The sequence below is a fragment of the Manihot esculenta genome, chromosome 11, assembly GCF_001659605.2.
Source record: "Manihot esculenta cultivar AM560-2 chromosome 11, M.esculenta_v8, whole genome shotgun sequence".
Lineage (NCBI taxonomy): Eukaryota > Viridiplantae > Streptophyta > Magnoliopsida > Malpighiales > Euphorbiaceae > Manihot > Manihot esculenta.
The window spans coordinates 13,567,342-13,592,914 of NC_035171.2; the positions used below are offsets into that span (position 1 = coordinate 13,567,342).

The 25,573-nt window shown below is 41.3% G+C and overlaps 1 pseudogene; it reads right to left on the reverse strand.

Annotated features, from left to right (window-relative positions):
* Positions 1-2,100: 2,100 nt before the first annotated feature.
* Positions 2,101-25,573, reverse strand: part of LOC122725015 — a 44,025-nt pseudogene continuing 20,552 nt past the window's right edge.

Consider the following 25,573-nt stretch of genomic DNA (forward strand, 5'->3'; position numbering starts at 1 on the left):
GATCACACTCTTGTCGGCAGTAACCTTAGCAGTAGCTTGTGAACTGTCAACTATTTTGAGAAAGGAAGAAAAGAACGATTTTTTTTAAGAGAAAGAGAATAAGAAACCGGTTTTAATCCAAATGAACAGAGAGAGTTCAATAGACATTCTGGCAATGGAACCAAATGATTTGATCAAAGCGAAGCTATGCTGTGATTGGTCAATTTGCAAGAAAGAGAATGTGAAGTAATTGGCGCCTACGACAGCTATTCCGACGCGCAAGTCAGTAAACTAAAAAGAAAGGACAAATATAAAGAATTGCTTAGAACTCAAGAATAATTGTATAAGAATTGTATATTTTTGTCTCTATGATTGTTAGCTTTTATACTATAAAGGATGGAGTTAATTATAGTATTTTCTAGAAATCCAGCTGGTGCTGCCTAATTAATAGGAGATCCCACCAGCTAATTTGAGGTCCCGTGATTGCAGGCGTAACAGAGATCTGCTAGATTGTATATGCATGTTAATATTAACTTTATGTGAAGACTTGACCTCTTCAGGCGCAGGCGCAGGCGAGGACGAATCTTGATGAAGAACCAGGTGTTACGGTATCCAAGCCTTTCCTTCTACGGGTGGGATCGTGTATCGATTTATCAGTCTCTTGTCACATAGCACTATCTTATAGTAATAACTCATAACTTATTTAGTCGATTGATATATTACATCAGCTATAATATAGTAGTTGTACATACTACTCAATTGTATAATAAAATTTATCTCATACACAATCAATAGACTTGAGTTTCATAATACTGCACATTATTCCCTCTTTAATATCACAAAATTTTAACATACTTATCATTTTTATTTATGTTATTGTAAATATTGATTATGTCCCTTCGTTTGAAATTATTTGTTTTATAAAAAAAATTAAAGAAATTCTTATATAAATTATGTATAAATTTAATTTCTTTTTTAGATGAATATTTTTTAAATTAAAAATAATTAAATTCATCAATTTAAAGTAAAAAAAATTATATTTTAAATAGTTTGATTGAATTTTTATAAAGCTAAACAGAGAGTGTAAGTTGGAATTAGAGAATTTACAGAAGTGAAAATATTCTCTTACATTTACATTGTATCTTGTAAAACAGTTTTAAAATTCAAATAATATTTAATAAATTGAGGGAGTAAATGTACCTATTAAGCATGTTAATTTTTTAAAAAATTACTATTCAGTTTTTATGATATTAAAAAATTCATTAATTATTATCTTAATTTAGAAAAATATATTAAAATTTCTTTGATATTTTAAAAATTCTACTCATCTTTTCATAAATTTTACCTTTAAATATTTTATTATTTAATTTCTATAATTTTAAAAAATTTATTAGTTGATCTCTCAAATTTTTAAAAATTTACTAATTAATCTCTCTGTAATAGAATTATTTTAGACTATTTTGTAATACTTAACCGCTAAAACGAATGGTAGGACTAACTAATTTAAAACGTTATGAATGTTTTAATGTATTTTTTAAAACAGAAAGACCAATTAATGAGTTTTTCCAACTTATAACAACTATATAGTAATTTTTTCATTTTTTTTTCTTAATGCTAGCAGCCATAAAAGAACTAATTCAGTATCATTCAACCAGTTTTTAATAATTTATTTGGTGAATAAAAGGATCAGATATCCCATTCTTGTGTCTTACTCTATGAGTTGGTTGATCCTTCAATTAATTTGTTGAAAACATAGCAATAGTTGTTCAAATTTGTTAGAAAAGTAGTAAAAAGAAAGAATGAATCTTATAAATTTGACCAAACGAAAAATAAAAATTTATCAGTTCTATTTATTTATATATGTCGAAAAAAATCAATAAATTTTATTAAAATTAATTTTTTATCCAATTCAATGCGCCCAAATTTTTATTTTTTTCATTTGTAATGTTCAAGTTCAATAATTAAAATCTACAAAAATTTATTTATAATATGTATGAAATAGAATAAAATTCTAAAATATCTTTATTTTCATTGAAAAATTAGATAGTTTAATTTTACAAAATATAAGAATTATTTTTAAATATTTTCTAAAAAGTCTAAAAATGTGAAAACTAGCAAAAGTCAATTGATTTGCTTGAAAAAGGAAAAGATTTCATTGGAAACTTGTTGAGCTTTCTCTTGGTGGATAAAATGGTGGCCATCAATGAAAATAAGTAGAAGATTAGGTACAAGGGTTTTGAATATTTGGGCATTAATGTAGTCCTTTGTGCCAAATGAGATCATTCCCACATCCTTGTCACCTACTATCAATTTTGTTGGCACTGTAATTTTTGCTCCCTGCCATGCCCCAACAAGCTCCCAGTTCCAGTTCCTGCCAACTTTTCAAACTCTACTTCTTTTTTTGTGTATATAAATGATTTTTCAAGTAGAAACTAACATGCTGCTTTATTTATAAGCCAGTAATTCAACTATTTAGATGAGTAATTTTCAATTTTACTGTTACCTTTTTATTTATATTGACAGAAATATGGATGTATGAGAAAATTTAAAGAAAAAAATTCTCTTGTTTTGACTATAAATTTTCAGTAAAAAATTTAAAAAATAAAAAAATTAAATTATATGAAAGGTTGAGACGTAGAATTTAATAATATATTATGAATTATACACCATATTACAGTCGCAAATTCAATTATATTTTTTTGTATTTTTTTTAAATATATAAATATATAATATTTTTTTTCTTAATCTATTTTGTTCAAAAATTTATAAAAAAATAAAAAAATTTTAAATACCGTAGAAGTAATTAAATTGGTCAACTATATTAAATGTGTATTAATTTATTTTCGTGTTTATTTTTTGATGGTGCGCCTCACAGTAGAAAATGTGTGTTGATGAGAAATCTTACAAGTCCATAGCCCGGTAATAGTTCAAGGCTCCAGTGAAGCCAGTTTTCTGGAACTTGGTAGCAGAAAAATCCATGGAGGCAACAAAGATGGGGTCTCAAGAAAATCAATAATCTTAACCCCTGGAGGTGCTGCTAGAAGATCAGGAGCATTGCTCAACAGAAACTTCTTCAGAATTGTCACCGATTAGAAAGAAACAACGCGTACCACCAAAGAGAGTATGATGGAATGCAACAATTCCTGTGAGGATTCGGAGAGAGAGCATTTTGTAACTTTTTTTAATTAGGGGTTCACAATATTTAATTCAAATGAAAATAATTGATTTAACTGAATTAATTTAAAATTTTAATTTGAATTTATATTATATTTTATTCAGTTTTAATTTTATAGTCGAACTAAATCGATTAGTTAATAATCTTATGTCATTTTATAAATATATAGATATTAAATTCTAAGAAAAATTAAAATATTTTTATTAAATTTTAATTTTAAAGTGTAAAAAAAAATATTTTATAAAAAATTTCAATTGATCGAATCGAATTGAATCAGATCGAACTGAATTGAATTGAATCAAATTAATTCGATTGAGATCGATTCTTCCCTTAATTCTATTTGATTTTTTTAAATTTTAAGTTTTGATTTATTTAATTCAATTCAATTTTAAATTATATCCACCTACTTTTAATAGAGTAAGACCTTGAATTAATTAGATAGCATATATATAAATATTAAAAAAAATAATTAAAAAATAATAAAAAAGAGAAGGAGAAGCGAGTACCTGGAATTAGGTGATGTAGAAGCCTTGTCCGTATTTAGTGAAGTAGTGAGAAGGCTTGAAGTGTGGGGAACGTGGCCTGTAAGGGAGGCCTAAGTTACGAGAGCCTTATGTCACGGTCTAAGAGTGGCGAGACTAAGAAACCCCACTATTCGAGGAAAAGTAAGTCGAGGAGGTCGCGGAGGCGAAATCGGTGAAATATTGCTAGCGATGCGGCAGCCAATTGGTAGGCCAACGGGCCAATTCTGCATCAGGAACAGATTCGGTGTCGTAGGCTGAATGAGATTCAGCCTGGGGCTAATGAGATGCAGCAGCTGGTTGGTGACGGAACTGCTAGGCTGCCAGATGTGGGTTGCGCTAGGACTGGCAGGAGGCTGGGGTGCATGGCAGGAGGCTGGGGCGTATGGCAGGCCAACAGGCTAATGAGATTCACCGGGGAGTTGCCAAGGATTAGTGATGTAAGCACGACCAACAACACCAAAAATGATGAGCTAGCATTGCCTCAAGGACCAATTACAAGGCTGAGATCCAAGAGGTTGAAGGAAGCACTTCAAGGATTCATGAAGGAATATGTTGAAGCTTTGCAAGTTCATTTTGAAGTTGAAGAACAATCTGGCCATTCCAAGTCAATTAGGCCAAATGTGTCCTTATTGACAATTCAAATTCTGTATTTATAGTGGGTAGTCATTTAGTAGTTGGTAGTTAACCAGTAGTGGGTAGTTATTTGGTAGTGGGTAGTTAAACAGTAGTGGGTGGTTACCTAGTAGTGGATAGTGGCATAGATCATGGGTCCATGCATAGTTGTGGGTAGTGGCAAAGATCATGGGTCTTAATTTAGGCTATATAAAGCATCCATTTTTCTATTGTAGACACAGATTATCAATTATTCAATACAATTGCTTTATGCGATTCTTCTTTGAGAGCTTAAGAGAGATCTTGGTTCTTGACATTGCATCACGAATAAGGTTTGATACTAACTTGTATGTTTCTTATTCTTGCTGCTCTTGAAATCAATCCATTATAAGTGTTCTTAATTGCATGTTAATTAAGGGTGCTTTAGATTGGGGAATTATTTTCTGAATTAAGTTCTTTTTACTAGGGTATGTGTCGTTTCAGTCTCTAATAGGCTGGGGTTCCGCATCAATTGGTATCAGAGCTAGGCTTAGTAATAATTTCTTAACTATCCTTTGCGTCTTTGCATTCAATTTTGTCCATTATTGGCTGAATATATCACTTTGGAAATCTGGTTTGGGATACCTATTAGAGCCGAATACATTGTTTGGTTGTTGTTCAAATCAAATTTTACCCTAAATTCTTGTTTAGGCTGAATTACTATCTTTAGTGATTTGGTTTATGCTTTCTGCCCTAATTCATATGTTGTCATTCTAATACTCTTAGAATAGTATTTCCAGTGTTTTACTTCTGTCCATAAAAAAAAAAAATCAAAACAAGAAGAAAAAAAAAAGGAAAAAAAAAAGAATTTCTGCCACTTTGGTTCATTTGTTCAAACTTCATCCTGATTGATATCTACTGATATAAATCATATTTCATATACCTTGAACATATTTCTGGGCTTGGAATTCGAAATACATATTTGGGGTAGGTTTAGGACAAATTTGGGTAGTATTTTCACAAAACAGTTGTACTTAATACTTGCTGTTTTAAGTGTCTATTTTGTTTGCTTGCTTTGAATTAATTTTGTTGAGTCAATATTAATATCAGTTAACCTAGGATTGCATGCTTAGGGAAAACTTCGTGCTAAGCACATCCGTCTTGTCAATTTTTGATTCTTAGTTTGTCAATTTGGTGTCTTCCTGTCTGTTGGTTCCTTACATTTAGTTTGACAAATTGCACATTGTTGAACATCTAATTACACTTAGTACACGAAATTTAACTTTTGTGTGCTAAATCAATCTATTTGTTCATTTTGGTCAGTTTGCATCTAGTGTTGTTTCCTATCTTTTCTTCTTAGGTCTTTCCTTGCTTTCCTTATTATTTGAATCATACAAGCTTGGCTTATTGAGTCCTTATTCTGAAGTGCACTTTTGAGATACCAAGTGAGTGCTTGAAAATTAAACACGTGAGTTGAGAGAATTGTGAATTTTTTTTTTCTATAATGTCTGGGCATAATACTGGTGATACTTCTGACCCTACATTTGATCTTAAAGATATATATAAAGCTTTCATGGATAGCTTTCAGAAGCTAAATTCGAGAATGGATAACCTTGAGGACAACCTTAGATCTTCAAAGGGCAAGTCCATTCAGAGGGATGATGATACACACGATCCATCCTATGATGAGGAAAATGAGGCACAATCAGCCCCTGTCCGAGCCAGAAGGTTCAATGATCGTGTACCATATGTAGATAACAGTATGAACTCCATAAAGATGAAGATTCCAAGCTTCAATGGTAAGGCTGATGTTGATGCCTATTTAGAGTGGGAGCGTAAAGTGGAGATGGTTTTTAACTGTCAAAACTATTCCGATGATAAAAAGGTAAAACTTGCTGCCCTTGAGTTTTCAGATTATGCACTAATATGGTGGGATGAGCTTGTGAAATCTAGGAGAAGGAATGGAGAGTTACCCATTGCTAGTTGGGATGAGATGAAGCGAATCATGAGGAAGAAATATGTGCCTACTTATTACCATAGAGATCTCCATCATCAATTGCAAAGATTAACTCAGGGATCAAAGTCTGTTGATGAGTATCATAAGGAGATGGAGTTGCTCCTGATCAAAGCAAACATAGTGGAGGAGGAAGACCAGACTATGGCTCGTTTCTTTGGTGGTCTAAACAAGGAGATTGCTGATGTGGTTGATTTGCAACCATATGTTGATTTGGAAGACTTGGTGAACATTGCAATTAAGGTGGAAAGACAAAGAGGCCGAAATAGATGGGGGAGCAACAGGGCTGCTCAAAACTCCAACAGCAAATGGGGTTCCAAATGGAACACCAAGCCTGATCCTAAAAGGTTTGAAAAGTCTTCAACTCAAAAAGGCATGTTACCTTCCAAAGAAACATCCAACTCTCATGGTAAAAATGAATCAGCCCCTAAATCAAATAGAACTAGAGATATTCAGTGCTTTAAATGTAAAGGGCGTGGGCATTATGCCAATGAGTGTGCTAATAAACGTGCTATGGTAGTGAGGGGAGATGAGATAGTCTCCGAAAGTGATTCTGATTCTGATGAAGTACCACCTTTAGAAGATTGTTCTGATGTAGAGATAGAAGAGTATCCTGTTCAAGGAGAGTCCTTAGTGATATTGCGTACTTTAAATGTTTCTATTAAAGAAGAGGGACTTGAACAGCGTGAAAACATCTTTCACACTCGTTGTTTGGTTGGTGGTAAAGTCTGTAGCATGATAATAGATTCGGGTAGTCAAGTTAATTGTGCTAGTACTATTTTAGTTGATAAATTAGGACTAGAAACTATTAAACACCCTAATCCTTACAGACTTCAGTGGTTGAATGATAGCGGCGAGGCAAAGGTAACCAAGCAATGTAAAGTGTCATTTTCTATTGGCAAATATGTAGATGAGATTACTTGTGATATTGTACCCATGCAGGCTGGACACATTTTGTTAGGTAGACCATGGCAATTTGATAGGCGTGTCATTCATGATGGGTATAGTAATAGGTTTTCTTTTACGTTCCTCGGTGTAAAACATATACTTGTACCATTATCTCCTAAAGATGTATATGCAGATCAAGTGAAATTACAACAATCTGCTAAATTGGGTAAGGGAGGTGAGACAAGTAAAAAAAATGAGGGAAAAGGGGCCAGTAGTAAAATGAAAGTTTCAAATGGCCCAAAGGAGAGTGACTGCACGGGAAAGGATAAAAATGAGAGATGTGCAAGAGAGAAAACGTTAGTGAGTGTGGAGGTAAAAGGAGAGCTGAGTGAGAAGAGTGAAGAATTCAGCAAGTCTTCCTTTTATTGTTGTAATACCCGGCTAGACTCCGGTATCGGAATTCCTACCGTCCGGTGGAATTCGGTTGTCGGAAATCTCTAGAAGGGGTGAAAGCATGTTTTTAATAAAATGTTTTCATGTTTTTAATGTTTTTAAGTATGGAATTAATTGAGTTTTTGCATGAAAAATCTTTTGAGGAAAACCCAGGTTCGGCCGCCGAAACTCACTTTCGGCCGCCGAACCTGCATGGACTTTGGGAGGCACGTTAGGCCCCCGAAAGTCTAAGTGAGGGAAGTGCAGGTTCGGCCGCCGAACCTTATGTTCGGCCGCCGAACATTGCATGGATGCGGAGGCACATTCGGCCCCCGAACGTGGCCTGGCCAGCCACTATAAAAGGGTCCCCTTGGTCCGCACGGGCGAGCTTTTTCTCTCCCATTGTCGGCCAAGGTGAGTCTCCACCGTTCCTCCCTCGATCTTGAGAGTTTCCTCTAGATCTTTCATGGTTTTAACAAGTTTATAACTTTGTTTTGAAGATTTGTGAGTTTTGAGCAAGTTTTGAGTGCTTGGAGGTTCAAAGAGCTTAATCTCTCCATCTCCAAGCTAGGATCGCTTTCCTCTCGTTTCTTCAAGAGGTAAGGGTCGATCTTGAACCCTTTTTATGTTTTAAACAAGTTTTAAGTAAGATCTATGGGTAGAAATGCATGTTAGGACATATGTTGAGTTTATGGGTTTTGAGGATGTTTTGAGCAATGTAGCTTGATTGTGTGTGAATGAAGTGTTGTAGATGGGGCATATACATGTTTGAGACCCCTAGGAACCTGTATGTGTGTTTTAGTTGAGAAATATGCATGATCTATGGTTTTGGGAGGCAGGAGGTTCACTTGAACCAAGTTTCTGCCGTTTGGCAGAAACCAGGTTCGGCAGCCGAAGGGAGTTTCGGCCGCCGAACCCCTCTTGAGAAGGCAGCTTTCGGCTGCCGAAGGTGCCCCCGAAAAGAGACTTTCGTCTCTGTCTGGCACTTTCGGCCGCCGAAGGTGCCGCCGAACCTAGCTGAGTTTCGTCTCTGTCCAGGACTTTCGGCCGCCGAAGGTGCCGCCGAAGGTGCCCTGTTCAGCCGTTTCATGCATATTTTCTGTGATGTTTTCATGATGTTTTAGGGGGTTTTTGGGGGATATATTAGAGTTGTGTTTATATATGTTTGGTCCCTCATTGGAGTCCACCTGTGTAGGTTCGGACCCGAGGAACCGAGGACCCCAGCAGTGAGTGAGCTGCTTCAGTGTCTGGTCAGAGCTAACCAGAGGTGAGTGGAAACAAGCTTAATATTTTAAATCAAGTAATTAAATGTTTTGAGCATGCTTCACGCATCATGATGATATGTAATAGGATGATTGCATTAGTTCACGAATATGCTGCATTGCATTTTATTTTGTGGTTGTGGGTGAATGCTGTATGATCCAATTAGTCCACGAGACTTTATGTATGTTATGACAGGAAGACCAGGACCCCATGCTACGGCCTGGCACGAGACTTTATGTATGTTATGACAGGAAGACCAGGACCTCATGCTACGGCCTGGCACGAGGCTTTATATATGATATGACAGGAAGACCAGGACCCCATGCTACGGCCTGGCACGAGACTTAATATGTGTTATGACAGGAAGACCAGGACCCCATGCTACGGCCTGGCACGAGACTATGTTGGGACTAATTGGTGACAGGTTCACCCTTGATGTGAATTGTCTGTGTTATGATGCATCTCATAAAAGCATGAACTTTAATATAATGTTTTTAGTTTCTGCTCACTGGGCTTTTAGCTCACCCCTCTCCCCTAACCCCCAGGTTTGCAGGTACGGGATTGATAGAGAAGAAAAGAAGAGAAAAGTCATATGTATGTAATAGCTAGAGTATGTGGACATGACAAATGATAAGAATGTAATGTAAAGTTTTGAACAGTTATGTTTATGTAATTATGTTATTGAGGATAGAGTTGTGCTTGACCATAGTATATGTTAATCCCTTGGTATGTACATGATCTTATTTTATGATGTATATGTGAACCAACTCAACACAGGATATATATTGCCCATTGAGGCTTTGATGAAATCCCACAGAGGGATTAATGTTTATGTATATGATGAATATAGTGCATGTACAGGTTGAGTTTGGTGAATGAAGAAAAAAGAAAAGTTTTTAATTCTTATGTATGTTTGTTGATCATGTATGGGATTAAACAGGTAAACAGGATGTATGTAGGCTTGCTACGGGTTCCGGCGGCCTTAAGCCGACCTGAATCCTAGTGCCGGTAGCGGTCCGGATTTCCGGGGCGTTACAGAGTGGTATCAAAGCCCTAGGTTCATATGGTCGGACCTAGAGTGTCGGGCTCATAGAAGTTATAGAAGGTCAAGCACAATAGGCAAAAATCATGTCCACTAGGATAGGATGTAGAGTCCTGTCTTGCTATGATTGTATGATATGCCATGATGATATGCTATGTGTGTAATGTAGCTGTGAGGTTCATGCTTGCCGACATGAACCATTTAATGCTAATGTTTATGTGATGTTTACTGTTTCTCAGAAAACAGGATGAGAGGAACCCGTCGATCTGCACGATTGACTGGAATACCACCTCAGGACGAGGGCATTGATGCCCGTCCTTCAACATTGCCTAGGGCAATGTCAAGTAGGTCCAACAGGGACCGAGCAGTGAGAGACCCTAGAAGGTCTTTAGATCTGGGAAGAAGCAGATCAGTCAGAGGAACAGTGCAGGGAGGTATGTCAGAGGATATGGGGGATCAGATGGATGTTGATCAAAGGAGGGATGGCAGTTTGGGCGTCAGTATGTCAGAAGAGGGTATGGGAGAATCCCAAGGAGGCACTCAGGCCTCGGGATTTGTTCAGCCACCTCACTACCCGCCCTACACCCAAAATCCCGGGTATTCGATGGGAGGTACATCGGATTACCCTAGTTTTAACCCTTACTCCACACAGATGCCATACCCACCATACTACCCACCATATCCACAGTACCCAGTGTACCCACCTCCACCATACTATCCAAATCCAGCAAACCCCACTCCGGGGGATGCTGTACCTCCACCACCACCAGCACCTACATGCCCAGATACCCAGATACCTCAGCCTAGCTCATCTGGGGGAAGTAAGGCTAAAATGACAGATTACATGAAGTTGGGTGCTCCCCAGTTTGAGTCAGGTGATGACCCGTTCGTATATTTGGAGAAGGTCAAGATGATCACAGAGGAGATCGGAGCTGATGATAGTAGAGCCATTCAGATGGCTGGTTTCACCTTGAAATGCAAAAAGGCCCGTGAGTGGTTCAAAAACTATGTGAAGCCGAGGGTGGATAGCCTATCGTGGGAGGAGTTCGCTAATGAATTTGCAGGATGGGCTTTCCCTGATAGTTCAAGGGAATTAAAGATGATAGAATTCGAGCAGTTGAGGCAAACCGATGACATGAGTGTAGACGAATATACTGACAGGTTTATGGAGTTGCTGCCTTTTGCTGGGCAAGACCTTAGCACAGACCAGAAGAAGTCGAGGAGGTATATCATGAAGCTCCATCCCAGGTATTCCTCCTTGGTACAGTCAGCAGATAGAGAGAGTTTTCACGCCATAGTAGACATGGCTAGGAGAATGGAGGCTAGTGCCATCGTTCAGGGGACAGTCAAACAGACCGTGGCACAAGCTTCTGGTTCTAAAACTCCGGGTGGGGGAAGGTTAGATCCCTCTACCTTGAGTGCAGCAGCTTCAGGCAGTAAGAGATGGGGTAAGCCCAAGGGTAAGAAGAATAAGTTCTGGAACAAGGTCAAGTCTAGTCTGGGTTTTGGCAGTGGTTCTAGTTCTGGGGCAGATAATGCAGCTTGTGCGAAGTGTGGTAGGCCACACAGGGGTTTATGCCGGTATGGGACGACGACCTGCTACAGATGTGGGCAAGAGGGGCATATGTCATGGCAATGTCCTAAAGCAGTTCCTACGGCACAGACACAGCAGACAGCTTCAGGAAGTGTGGCACAGCCAGTAGCTCCAGCTGCTACACAGGCCAGTGGCAGAGGCAGAGGGAGAGGGTCAGCTTCTTCCTCAACAGGATTCAGAGGTGAAGGTCCATCAGCTCCAGCCAGGATCTTCACCATGACACAGCAGGAGGCTAACACATCCAACACCGTGGTGTCAGGTAATCTCATCATTGGGTGTTCTGATGTGTATGCATTAATGGACCCGGGTGCATCTCACTCTTTTATCGCACCGAGAGCCGTTCAGAGGTTAGGATTGATGGTCTCTGAGTTAGAGTGTCCCCTATGGGTCAGTGGACCCAAGTGTGACCCGTCAGTTGCAGAGTCAGTCTGCCAGTGTAGTCCAGTTTTTATAGAGGGAAGATGCTTGTCCGCCGACCTTGTGGTTCTAGATTTGACAGACTTTGACGTCATTCTAGGGATGGATTGGCTATCTACCCATGGTGCTACCTTGGACTGCAGGGACAAAGTAGTTAAGTTCAGATGTCAGGATGGGTCAGAGGTCGTCTTCAGAGGAGACAAGAGGGGTACACCTAGAGGTCTAATTTCAGCTCTTCAGGCTCGTAGGTTGCTTAGGAGGGGATGTCAGGGGTTTCTAGCTCATGTGAGGGAGTTGGATAGTCATGTTAGAGAGCCCGCCTCAGTGCCTGTGGTCAATGAGTTTTTAGATGTTTTCCCAGACGAGCTTCCAGGACTACCACCTGCAAGGGAGATAGAGTTTGAAATAGAGCTGATGCCTGGAACTAGGCCTATCTCTATCCCTCCCTACAGGATGGCACCAGCTGAGATGAAAGAGTTGAAGGAACAGTTGCAAGAACTGGTGGACAAGGGTTTCATCCGACCGAGTACCTCACCTTGGGGTGCTCCAGTACTCTTTGTGAAGAAAAAGGATGGATCCCTCAGGCTTTGTATCGACTACAGGCAGTTGAACAAAGTCACCATCAAGAATAAGTACCCATTGCCAAGGATCGACGATCTATTCGACCAGCTAGCAGGAGCGGGTTGTTTCTCCAAAATAGATCTGAGATCCGGGTACCATCAGTTGAGAATCAGAGAGGAGGACGTGCCAAAGACGGCCTTCAGGACCAGATATGGGCACTATGAGTTCCTTGTAATGCCGTTTGGGTTAACCAACGCCCCTGCAGCATTCATGGACCTCATGAACAGAATATTCAGACCATACCTGGATCACTTCGTTATTGTCTTCATAGATGATATCCTAGTGTATTCCAGGAATGCAGAGGAGCATGCCCATCATCTGAGGATAGTTCTGCAGACCTTGAGGGAACATGGCTTGTATGCCAAGTTCTCCAAGTGTGAGTTCTGGTTAAGGAGCATATCATTCTTGGGGCATATAGTGTCAGAGAATGGAATAGAGGTAGACCCCAAGAAAGTAGAGGCTGTGACTAACTGGCCCAGACCCACCTCAGTGACAGAGATCAGAAGTTTCTTGGGTTTGGCTGGTTATTACAGGAGGTTCGTACAGGACTTCTCCAAAATTGCAGCTCCTTTGACCAGATTGACCAGAAAGAATCAGAGGTTCGAGTGGACCGATCGATGTGAAGAAAGCTTTGAGGAGCTCAAGAAGAGGTTGACTTCAGCACCAGTGTTAGCTCTGCCAACCAGCAATGAGGACTTCACAGTATTCTGTGACGCATCCAGAGTAGGCTTGGGTTGTGTGTTGATGCAGAATGGTAGGGTGATCGCTTATGCTTCTAGACAGCTAAAGAGGCATGAGATGAATTACCCCACACACGATCTGGAGATGGCAGCAGTTATCTTTGCCCTCAAGATGTGGAGGCATTACCTCTATGGGGTAAAATGTGAGATCTTCACAGATCATAAGAGCCTGCAGCACATCTTGAGTCAGAGAGATTTGAACTTGAGGCAGAGGAGATGGGTAGAACTGCTCAGTGACTATGATTGTAAGATACAGTACCATCCGGGTAAGGCTAATGTAGTAGCTGATGCCTTAAGCCGGAAATCACTTGGCAGTCTATCCCACATCACGGCAGAGAGGAGACCGGTGGTGAAGGAATTTTATAAGCTCATTGAGGAGGGTCTACAGATGGAGTTGTCTGGTACAGGTGCTTTGATTGCACAGATGAAAGTAACCCCCGTGTTTCTGGAGCAGGTGGCTCAGAAACAGCACGAGGACCCAGAGTTAGTGAAGATTGCCAGAACTGTTCAGTCAAGCAAAGATAGTGAGTTCAGATTCGATGATAAGGGGATCCTCCGCTATGGGAACAGACTATGTGTACCAGATGACATCGGGCTTAAAGGAGACATTATGAGAGAGGCTCATAATGCAAGATACAGCATTCACCCTGGAGCCACCAAGATGTATCAAGATCTAAAGAAGGTTTATTGGTGGCCAGCTATGAAGAGGGAAGTGGCACAGTTCGTGTCAGCCTGCGAAATATGTCAGAGGGTGAAGCTGGAACATCAGAAGCCGGCTGGAATGCTTAACCCACTGCCGATTCCAGAGTGGAAATGGGAGAATATCGCTATGGACTTTGTAGTGGGGTTACCGGCAACATCCAACAGACTAGACTCCATATGGGTGATTGTGGACAGACTCACCAAATCTGCTCACTTCATTCCAGTTAGGAGCAACTACTCTGTGGATAAGTTAGCACAGGTTTATGTGGATGAAGTTGTCAGGTTACATGGGGTCCCGGTATCTATAGTGTCAGACAGAGGGCCCCAGTTCACCTCCAGGTTTTGGCGGAGTCTGCAGAGTGCTATGGGTACCAGGTTAGATTTCAGTACTGCCTTCCACCCTCAGACTGATGGACAGTCAGAGAGGACCATCCAGACCGTAGAAGATATGCTCAGAATGTGTGTGCTAGATTTTGGCGGTTCTTGGAAGCAACATCTACCTTTGGTGGAGTTTGCCTACAATAACAGCTATCATGCTAGCATAGGGATGGCTCCATATGAAGCTTTATATGGGAGGAAGTGCAGGTCACCCGTTTGCTGGGAAGAGGTAGGAGAGAGGTCCTTAGCAGGGCCTGAGCTTGTAGAGATTACCAGCAGGGTGGTGCCCATGATCAGAGAAAGGATAAAGACTGCCACCAGCAGGCAGAAAAGTTATGCAGACATCCGCAGGAAACAGGTAGAGTTTCAGGAGGGGGATCTAGTATTGCTCAAGGTGTCTCCGATGAAAGGGGTGGTTCGGTTTGGTAAGAAGGGTAAGCTAGCTCCGCGGTACATTGGACCCTTTGAAGTCCTGCAAAGGATTGGGAATGTATCGTACAAGCTGGACTTGCCTGCATCTATGGAGAGAATCCATCCGGTTTTCCATGTTTCCATGTTGAGGAAGTTCGTGTCAGATCCGGGCAAGGTTCTTAGCGAGCCTGATGTGGAGATCCAAGAGGATCTCACTTATGTTGAGCAGCCAGTGCGGATTCTTGACACTCAGATCAGAAAGTTGAGGAACAAGGAAATCCCGATGGTGAAAGTCCTTTGGAACCACCACAATTTGGAAGAATGCACTTGGGAGACCCGGGAGTCCATGCTCCAGCAGTACCCCCACCTCTTCTAAGGTTAGTTGAGATGTGTTCCATGTGCTATATGTGTGTATGTTATGTTTTTGATATGCATGTACTAGTTGAGGAACATTCGGGGACGAATGTTCTTAAGGGGGGGAGAATGTAATACCCGGCTAGACTCCGGTATCGGAATTCCTACCGTCCGGTGGAATTCGGTTGTCGGAAATCTCTAGAAGGGGTGAAAGCATGTTTTTAATAAAATGTTTTCATGTTTTTAATGTTTTTAAGTATGGAATTAATTGAGTTTTTGCATGAAAAATCTTTTGAGGAAAACCCAGGTTCGGCCGCCGAAACTCACTTTCGGCCGCCGAACCTGCATGGACTTTGGGAGGCACGTTAGGCCCCCGAAAGTCTAAGTGAGGGAAGTGCAGGTTCGGCCGCCGAACCTTATGTTCGGCCGCCGAACATTGCATGGATGCGGAGGCACATTCGGCCCCCGAACGTGGCCTGGCCAGCCACTATAAAAGGGTCCCCTTGGTCCGCACGGGCGAGCTTTTTCTCTCCCATTGTCGGCCAAGGTGAGTCTCCACCGTTCCTCCCTCGATCTTGAGAGTTTCCTCTAGATCTTTCATGGTTTTAACAAGTTTATAACTTTGTTTTGAAGATTTGTGAGTTTTGAGCAAGTTTTGAGTGCTTGGAGGTTCAAAGAGCTTAATCTCTCCATCTCCAAGCTAGGATCGCTTTCCTCTCGTTTCTTCAAGAGGTAAGGGTCGATCTTGAACCCTTTTTATGTTTTAAACAAGTTTTAAGTAAGATCTATGGGTAGAAATGCATGTTAGGACATATGTTGAGTTTATGGGTTTTGAGGATGTTTTGAGCAATGTAGCTTGATTGTGTGTGAATGAAGTGTTGTAGATGGGGCATATACATGTTTGAGACCCCTAGGAACCTGTATGTGTGTTTTAGTTGAGAAATATGCATGATCTATGGTTTTGGGAGGCAGGAGGTTCACTTGAACCAAGTTTCTGCCGTTTGGCAGAAACCAGGTTCGGCAGCCGAAGGGAGTTTCGGCCGCCGAACCCCTCTTGAGAAGGCAGCTTTCGGCTGCCGAAGGTGCCCCCGAAAAGAGACTTTCGTCTCTGTCTGGCACTTTCGGCCGCCGAAGGTGCCGCCGAACCTAGCTGAGTTTCGTCTCTGTCCAGGACTTTCGGCCGCCGAAGGTGCCGCCGAAGGTGCCCTGTTCAGCCGTTTCATGCATATTTTCTGTGATGTTTTCATGATGTTTTAGGGGGTTTTTGGGGGATATATTAGAGTTGTGTTTATATATGTTTGGTCCCTCATTGGAGTCCACCTGTGTAGGTTCGGACCCGAGGAACCGAGGACCCCAGCAGTGAGTGAGCTGCTTCAGTGTCTGGTCAGAGCTAACCAGAGGTGAGAGGAAACAAGCTTAATATTTTAAATCAAGTAATTAAATGTTTTGAGCATGCTTCACGCATCATGATGATATGTAATAGGATGATTGCATTAGTTCACGAATATGCTGCATTGCATTTTATTTTGTGGTTGTGGGTGAATGCTGTATGATCCAATTAGTCCACGAGACTTTATGTATGTTATGACAGGAAGACCAGGACCCCATGCTACGGCCTGGCACGAGACTTTATGTATGTTATGACAGGAAGACCAGGACCCCATGCTACGGCCTGGCACGAGGCTTTATATATGATATGACAGGAAGACCAGGACCCCATGCTACGGCCTGGCACGAGACTTAATATGTGTTATGACAGGAAGACCAGGACCCCATGCTACGGCCTGGCACGAGACTATGTTGGGACTAATTGGTGACAGGTTCACCCTTGATGTGAATTGTCTGTGTTATGATGCATCTCATAAAAGCATGAACTTTAATATAATGTTTTTAGTTTCTGCTCACTGGGCTTTTAGCTCACCCCTCTCCCCTAACCCCCAGGTTTGCAGGTACGGGATTGATAGAGAAGAAAAGAAGAGAAAAGTCATATGTATGTAATAGCTAGAGTATGTGGACATGACAAATGATAAGAATGTAATGTAAAGTTTTGAACAGTTATGTTTATGTAATTATGTTATTGAGGATAGAGTTGTGCTTGACCATAGTATATGTTAATCCCTTGGTATGTACATGATCTTATTTTATGATGTATATGTGAACCAACTCAACACAGGATATATATTGCCCATTGAGGCTTTGATGAAATCCCACAGAGGGATTAATGTTTATGTATATGATGAATATAGTGCATGCACAGGTTGAGTTTGGTGAATGAAGAAAAAAGAAAAGTTTTTAATTCTTATGTATGTTTGTTGATCATGTATGGGATTAAACAGGTAAACAGGATGTATGTAGGCTTGCTACGGGTTCCGGCGGCCTTAAGCCGACCTGAATCCTAGCGCCGGTAGCGGTCCGGATTTCCGGGGCGTTACAATTGTAAAGAGAGAGAGCTGAAGAAAGCATACTTAGGGAAGAGAGCTTTGATTATATTGCGTTTTAGTTCCAATTTTATGATTGAGACTAACCCTACTATTGAATTGCCTAGTTCTTTTTCTAAGTTATTGCAGGAGTTTGCGGATGTATTTCCTGAGGAGGTGCCATCTGGGTTGCCACCCATTAGGGGAATAGAACATCAAATCGATTTTGTTCCTGGAGCTCAGATTCCAAACCGTCCAGCTTACCGTAGCAATCCTGAGGAGACGAAGGAATTGCAAAAGCAAGTTGATGAGTTGCTAGCTAAGGGACATATCAGGGAGAGCCTTAGTCCATGCGCAGTACCTGTTTTGTTGGTTCCAAAGAAAGATGGAACAATGCGCATGTGTGTTGATTGTCGTGCGATCAACAAAATCACTGTAAAGTATCGCCATCCTATTCCTAGATTAGATGATATGCTTGAAGAATTATGTGGTGCTGTTTTCTTTACAAAAATTGATTTGAAAAGCGGTTATCATCAAATTAGGATGAAGTTAGGTGATGAATGGAAAACTGCCTTTAAGACAAAATATGGTTTATATGAATGGTTAGTCATGCCTTTTGGCTTAACTAATGCACCTAGCACATTTATGAGATTGATGAACCATGTTTTGCGTGATTACCTAGGTAAGTTTGTGGTTGTGTATTTTGATGATATATTGATTTATAGCCGAAACATGGATGACCACATTAGGCATGTTGAACTTGTTTTACAGAAGTTGCGTGAACATGAACTGTATGCTAATCTTAAGAAATGCACATTTTGTACTGATAGTGTCATATTCCTAGGATTTATTATTAGTTCACGTGGAGTTGAGGTAGATACTGAAAAGGTTAAGGCTATCCAAGAATGGCCTACACCTAAGAATGCTAATGAGGTGAGATCCTTTCATGGATTGGCAAGCTTCTATAGGAGGTTTGTTAGAGATTTCAGCACTATTGCTGCACCTCTAAATGAGATTATTAAAAAGGCTGTTGGGTTTAAGTGGGGTAAAGAACAGGAACTTGCATTTAACACATTGAAAGAAAAACTTACTACCGCTCCTATTTTAAGGTTACCTGATTTTTCTAAAACCTTTGAAATTGAATGTGATGCTTCTGGGATTGGTATTGGTGCTGTTCTTATGCAGGAAGGCCGACCCATAGCATATTTTAGTGAGAAGTTAGGTGGCGCACAATTGAACTATTCCACCTATGACAAAGAGTTCTATGCACTGATTAGGGCTCTTGAAGTTTGGGAACACTACTTGCTGCCTAATGAGTTTGTGATTCATACCGACCATCAGTCTCTCAAACACTTGAAGGGACAAGGGAAGTTGAACAAGCGGCATGGTAAGTGGGTTGAATATCTCGAAATCTTTCCTTATGTGATTAAATACAAGCAAGGTAAAGAGAATGTGATTGCCGATGCATTATCTAGACGTTATGCATTGACTTCCATGCTTAGTTCTAAGTTGTTAGGATTTGAGCATTTGAAAGATATGTATGAGAATGATACTGATTTTTCTGATGTATTTAAGGCTTGTGAACATGGGGCATTTAAAATGTTTTATTTGCATGATGGGTTTCTTTTTAGGGGGAAACAAATATGCATACCTAATTGTTCAGTGCGTGAGTTGCTTGTTAGAGAATCACATTCAGGAGGATTAATGGGACATTTTGGTGTGCAAAAGACTTTAGACATGTTGAATGAACACTTTTATTGGCCTAACATGCGAAAATATGTAGAGAAAATTTGTGCTCAATGCTTTGCATGTAAACAGGCTAAATCTAAGTCCTTGCCACATGGGTTGTATACTCCTTTGCCTGTACCTACTGAACCTTGGACTGATATATCTATGGATTTTGTGATAGGTTTACCTAGGACAAAAAGAGGTAGAGATTCAGTGTTTGTTGTTGTAGATCGCTTTAGCAAGATGGCACATTTTATTCCATGTCATAAAACTGATGATGCAACGAACATAGCTGATTTGTTTTTCAGGGAAGTAGTCCGTTTGCATGGTATACCTAGGACTATTGTTTCTGATAGAGATTCTAAGTTCCTTAGTCATTTCTGGCGTGTTTTGTGGGGGAAATTGAGTACTAAACTTTTATTTTCTACTACTTGTCATCCACAAACAGATGGCCAAACTGAAGTTGTTAATAGGACTTTAGGAACTATGCTTCGTGCTATTGTGGGTAGGAACTTGAAAACTTGGGAAGAATGTTTGCCATATGTTGAATTTGCTTATAATCGAGCAGTCCATTCTTCTACTGGTTATTCACCTTTTGAGGTTGTGTATGGTTTTAATCCATTAACTGTACTAGATTTAATGCCTTTACCTTTGAACGAGTTGTCTAATTTAGATGGAAAAGCGAAGGCTGAAATGGTTAAATCAATACACGTGAAAGCGCGTGAGCATATTGAGAAGCGTAACAGCATATATGAGAAACAGGCCAATAAGGGTCGCAAGAAAGTTGTATTCAAACCAGGTGATTGGGTTTGGATCCATATGCGAAAGGAAAGGTTTCCAACTCAAAGGAAATCAAAACTCGATGCACGAGGGGATGGACCATATCAAATGCTGAAACGGATCAATGACAATGCATACATAATTGATATGCCAGGTGAGTTTGGTGTAAGTGCTACCTTTAATGTTTCTGATTTGTCTCCTTTTGATTTTGGTACAGATTCGAGGACGAATCCTTTTCAAGAGGGAGGGGATGATGTAAGCACGACCAACAACACCAAAAATGATGAGCTAGCATTGCCTCAAGGACCAATTACAAGGCTGAGATCCAAGAGGTTGAAGGAAGCACTTCAAGGATTCATGAAGGAATATGTTGAAGCTTTGCAAGTTCATTTTGAAGTTGAAGAACAATCTGGCCATTCCAAGTCAATTAGGCCAAATGTGTCCTTATTGACAATTCAAATTCTGTATTTATAGTGGGTAGTCATTTAGTAGTTGGTAGTTAACCAGTAGTGGGTAGTTATTTGGTAGTGGGTAGTTAAACAGTAGTGGGTGGTTACCTAGTAGTGGATAGTGGCATAGATCATGGGTCCATGCATAGTTGTGGGTAGTGGCAAAGATCATGGGTCTTAATTTAGGCTATATAAAGCATCCATTTTTCTATTGTAGACACAGATTATCAATTATTCAATACAATTGCTTTATGCGATTCTTCTTTGAGAGTTTAAGAGAGATCTTGGTTCTTGACATTGCATCACGAATAAGGTTTGATACTAACTTGTATGTTTCTTATTCTTGCTGCTCTTGAAATCAATCCATTATAAGTGTTCTTAATTGCATGTTAATTAAGGGTGCTTTAGATTGGGGAATTATTTTCTGAATTAAGTTCTTTTTACTAGGGTATGTGTCGTTTCAGTCTCTAATAGGCTGGGGTTCCGCATCAATTGGCAAGGTTGCTGGAGGTGTTGTTGGGCCACTGGAGCATTGGTAGGCCACTGGAGGTAAGGCTAGGCCCAACTGGGACGAGACAGGCTGCTGGGAAGAAGAAAGCACGAGCCCAGCATTGCAGAAACGAGGTTCATGGCTGCAATGCTGGTGTAGCACGGCACGGGCCCGCGGCAGTTGCAGTGCACACGTGCCAGCGCCCAAATAAGGTTCAGAGGCGTACAGCCCTGCAGGCAGACAGGCGAGCTGTCCAGCAAGCAGGTGAGGCTCGCAGATGTGTAGCCTAGAGCCCAAATGAGGTTTATAGAGGCACTGTAGCACACAGAAGGCAATCTGCATGCGTAACAACGGGCCCGCAGCAGGCAGGCGTGCTGCAAGTGGGGATGGCATGCCTCCAGGCCTGCCAAACTTGCCAGAACCGGCCAAGTGAAGTTCACAGAGGTACTGTGGTGTGCAGAAGGCGACCATCACACCCAGTAACGGGCCTACAGCAGGCAAGCGTGCAGCTAGTGAGGCTGGCACGGCCCCAGGCCTACCAGACTTGCCAGAACTGTAACGATCCGGAAACCGGACCGCTACCGGCGCTAGGATCCAGATCAGCTTAAGGCCGCCGGGACCCGTAGCAAGCCTAATATACATCCTGTAAACCTGTTTAATCCCATACATGATCAATAATTACATAAAAATTTAAAACTTTCTCATTTAATCATTCATTCTTTCATTCATTCTTTCATTCACCAAGCTTAACCTGTGCATGCACAAATCATAACATAAAACCTCTCACTGGAGTCCTTATCAAATACTCCAATGGGGTACCATAACATACATTAAGCTTGGTTTACATAATCATCATTAAACATTTAAGATCATGTACAAAAAGGGGATTAACAACATACTATGGTCAAGCACAACTCTAAACTTCCATAAGCATCAATACATTACATTTCTATACTATACTTTTACATTACATCATATTCATGTCCACATCTATCTATTACATAAAACATGACTCTACTCCTGCTGACCTCCTGGTCTACCCTGTACCTGCAAATCTGGGGGTTAAGGGAGAGGGGTGAGCTATAGAGCCTAGTGAGCAGAATAAATAATCATTCAATTTAAATTTCATGCTTTCATGAAATGCAACACATCACAAACAAATCACATCAAGGATGGACTTGTCACCAATAGCCCTCTACATATCCAATCGTGCCAGAACGTAGAATGGGTCCTGGTCTTTCACTTAAACATAACATTCCAAAGTGCCAGAACGTAGAATGGGTCCTGGTCTTTCTCTTACATAGTGCCAGCGAACGTAGAATGGGTCCCACTGGTCTTTCATTCCGTACCGTACATATCATATCATCACATCATAGATCGAGGGCTATGGATCATCCAACATCCATCCACATCATCATCAAATTATGCAATGCAATATATTCGTGAATTCTAATGCAAACAACCTAGAATATCACATGGCATTCGTGATGCATGAACATGCTCAAATCTATATTTATTTGCTTTAAAACATAAGTATTTATTCTACTCACCTCTGGCTGAAGCTCTAATGACTCTGAAGCAGCTATCTCACTGCTGAGGTCCTTGGTTCCTCGGGTCCGAACCTACACAGGTGGACTCAAATGAGGGACCAAACATCCATGAACATGACTCTAAAATACTCCCCAAAAACCCCCTAAAACACCCTAAAATAATCACATAAATCATGCAAAGGAAGGCTGAACAGGGCACTTTCGGCGGCAGGTTCGGCGGCCGAAGGTTTCCTCCAGAGACGAAACTCATGCATGTTCGGCGGCACCTTCGGCGGCCGAAACTCCCTTTTAGAGCCGAAAGTCCACTTTCGGGGGCAGGGTTCGGCAGCCAAAGTTGGCCTCCACAGGCATGTTCGGCGGCCGAAAGAGCCTTCGGCTGCCGAACCTGAGTTCTTTCCAAGGGCAGAACTCAGCCTCTTTCATGCATAAAAACCTCCCAATCCATTCCATCATGCATTTACCTAGTCTACAACATGCAAACTCAAGCCAACAAGTACATAGGGGTCTTAAACTAACTTAAACCCCAACCAAAACGCATCAAACATACACATACTACCCACATTGCTCATAAACACAACATAAACCAAAAACTCAACATAAACCTAATCATGCATTTCTACCCCATAAATCTTCATAAAACATGTTTAAAACATGCAAGGAAGGTCGGATCTAAGCTTACCTCTTGAAGATCGAGAGGAAAGACGATCCAACTCGGAGATGGGGGAGATCTCGCTCCTTGGGTCTCCAAGCTTCAAAACTTGCTCTTTTGCTCAAATATCTTCAAACCAAGTGAAAACTCATAAGAAAATCATGAAGATTCGAAGGAAGAAGCTCAAAATCGATGAGGGATGGCGGAGAACTCACCCTGGCCGAAAACGGGAAGAAAAGCTCACCCGTTCGGACATGGGGACCCTTTTATAGGTGGCTGGCCAGGCCACTTTCGGGGGCCTAACGTGCCTCCGCATGCATGCCATGTTCGGCGGCCGAACCTGGACTTCCCTCACTTATGCCTTCAGGGGCCTAAAGCACTCCCGAAGTGCATGCATATTCGGCAGCCGAACTTGAGGTTCGGCGGCCGAACCTGGGTCTTCCTCCAAGGCTATTTTCATACAAAACTCATTTCCTTTCTTGCTTAAAACCATAAAATACATTAAAACATTTTATGAAAACATGGTTTTACCCTTCTAGAGGTTTTCGACATCCGAGATTCCACCGGACGGTAGGAATTCTGATACCGGAGTCTAACCGGATATTACATTCTCCCCCCCTTAAGAACATTCGTCCCCGAATGTTCACCAAACAAACATAGCATGGCATAAAACATAACATAAAACATAAACATACATACAAAGCACATAAAACTCACTTTTGAAGAGATGAGGATATTGCTGGAGCATAGACTCCCGTGTCTTCCAGGTACACTCTTTGATGTTGTGGTGATTCCAAAGGACTTTTACCATCGGGATCTCCTTGTTTCTCAACTTTCTGATCTGAGTGCCAAGAATCCGTACTGGCTGTTCAACATAAGTGAGATCCTCTTGGACCTCCACATCAAGCTCACTAAGAACCTTACCCGGATCTGACACAAACTTTCGTAGCATAGAAACATAGAAAACCGGATGGATTCTCTCCATTAAAGCAGGTAAATCTAGTTTATACGATACATTCCCAATCTTTTGCAAGATCTCAAAGGATCCGATGTACCGTGGAGCTAGCTTACCTTTCTTTCCGAACCGAATCACCCCTTTCATTGGAGACACCTTGAGCAATACCAAATCCCCCTCCTGAAACTCTACTAGCCTTCTGCGGACATCTGCATAACTCTTTTGCCTGCTCACAGCAGTCTTGATCCTTTCTCTGATTATGGGCACCACTCTGCTGGTGATCTCTACTAGCTCAGGACCTGCCAAGGCCCTTTCTCCAACTTCTTCCCAACAAACAGGCGACCTGCACTTCCTTCCATATAAAGCTTCATATGGAGCCATCCCGATGCTAGCATGATGACTGTTATTGTAGGCAAACTCCACCAAAGGTAGATGCTGCCTCCAAGAACCGCCAAAATCCAGCTCACACATTCTGAGCATATCCTCTATTGTTTGGATGGTCCTCTCTGATTGTCCGTCCGTCTGAGGATGGAAAGCAGTGCTAAAATCCAACCTGGTACCTATGGCGTTCTGCAGACTCCGCCAAAACCTGGAGGTGAACTAGGGCCCTCTATTAGACACTATTGAAACAGGAACCCCATGCAACTTGATAACCTCATCAACATACACCTGCGCCAACTTGTCCACAGAATAGCCACTCCTGACAGGGATGAAGTGAGCAGATTTGGTCAGTTTGTCCACAATCACCCATATGAAGTCTAGTCTGTTGGACGCTGCCGGTAACCCCACCACGAAGTCCATAGCTATATTCTCCCATTTTCACTCTGGAATAGGTAGGGGGTTAAGCATTCCAGCCGGCTTCTGATGTTCCAGCTTCACCCTTTGACCTACTTCGCAGGCTGACACGAACTGTGACACTTCTCTTTTCATAGCTGTCGACCAATAAACTCTCTTCAGGTCTTGATACATTTTGGTGGCTCTAGGGTGAACACTGTATCTGGCATTATGAGCCTCTCTCATAATGTCTCCCTTCAGTCCCACGTCATCTGGTACACACAATCTATTCCCATAGCGGAGGATCCCCTTGCTGTCAAACCTGAATTCTTCATTCTTGCCTAACTGAACAATCCTGGCAATCTTTACTAACTCTGGGTCCTCATGCTGTTTTTGAGCCACCTGCTCCAGAAACACGGGTGCCACTCTCATCTGGGCTATCAAAGCACCTGTACTAGACAACTCCAACTGCAAACCTTCATTGATGAGCTCGAAGAACTCCCTCACTACTGGCCTCCTCTCTGCTGAAATATGGGACAAACTGCCAAGTGAATTTCTGCTCAAGGCGTCTGCCACAACATTCGCCTTACCCGGATGGTACTGAATCTTGCAATCATAGTCACTGAGCAGTTCTACCCATCTTCTCTGCCTCAAAT